This window comes from Etheostoma spectabile, chromosome 15 (genome assembly GCF_008692095.1).
Source record: "Etheostoma spectabile isolate EspeVRDwgs_2016 chromosome 15, UIUC_Espe_1.0, whole genome shotgun sequence".
NCBI classification, from domain to species: Eukaryota; Metazoa; Chordata; class Actinopteri; order Perciformes; family Percidae; genus Etheostoma; species Etheostoma spectabile.
In genome coordinates, this window is record NC_045747.1 from 28,904,630 (window position 1) to 28,905,807 (window position 1,178).

Consider the following 1,178-nt stretch of genomic DNA (forward strand, 5'->3'; position numbering starts at 1 on the left):
AATACCTGACAAACAGGCTGTGGAGTAGTAACTGCTGCTCCACCCCCGCTGTGTGAAGGAGAGATACCACAGATCTTATCTTCCAGCGGCCGTCAGCCTGTACAATGAACACTGTTGCAATATATCCCATGTGCCATTGTTACATCTTTGCATAATTTTCATTTGTGCAATTTCCATAAGTGCAATTTTACTAATTCATGTGCACTTATTGTACAATACAGTTTGCTATATCTGACTTGTGTGCATTGCCCTTCTACAATACTTTTATCCTAAACTATTTTATTCATGCCGCAGGAGACCGTATAAGGCATATCCTATTTTAGTCTTATTTAATGTGCAGTAACTTGTTTTACTGTATGAACAGTACTTCTTTGTTTGACACTTGTTTATGATACTTGTACATTTATCTATCTCTGCTCTTGTCTTTGCTGTTGGGACAAATAAAGGTTTTCTTGTCTTATCTAACGGTACGAGGCAGAGAGCCAGTTGCTAATGAGTCAAATTAACTTCATGCTTCATCCACACATTGCTATTGCCACGAGTAATCGGCTCGTTTTCTGTGAACGATGTGGCGATGAGGTAACGTTAAGGCGGAGTAAGCTAACGTTTGATAACTGGCTGGCTTGCTGGTTCCGCCGTTCTTTTATGCTGCATCGTTTACAAAGCATGAGCTAAATAGTGGGCTGGGTCCGCTGCCCCAAATCGTGGGTAAAAAAATGTAGTTGTTTCAAATTGGTAACATTTTAATAGATGTACTGAGTGGCACGTAACATGAAGTAACATGGCATTTTATTTTGTTTAAGTTTTAACTTGTCCAGTGGGGCAGGTAAATTTCTTTTCTCTTGCCCTACAAAAAATCCACTTGTCCTGGACAAGCGGGCAAGCTTTAGATTGAATCCCATTTCTCTGTCTTACCCTTTCCCCTTCCCCTAGCCCTTTGTCTTACCCCTAGCCCTTGTCCCTTGAAACTGTGTGGTGAGAGCTAGGGGTGAAAACATACCCTTATGAAATGAGACACCACTTCTGCAAGCCATGCGCAAGTGTGTGTATGTTGATAGTGTGGGGTTTGACAACAGTGTCATATATAACTGTATACATATTTTATGGTTCTTTAATGTTTACTTTGGTGGTCTTGGTGCAGATGTTCATATCTGTGTACTACTTAGGTCTGTTTGCAA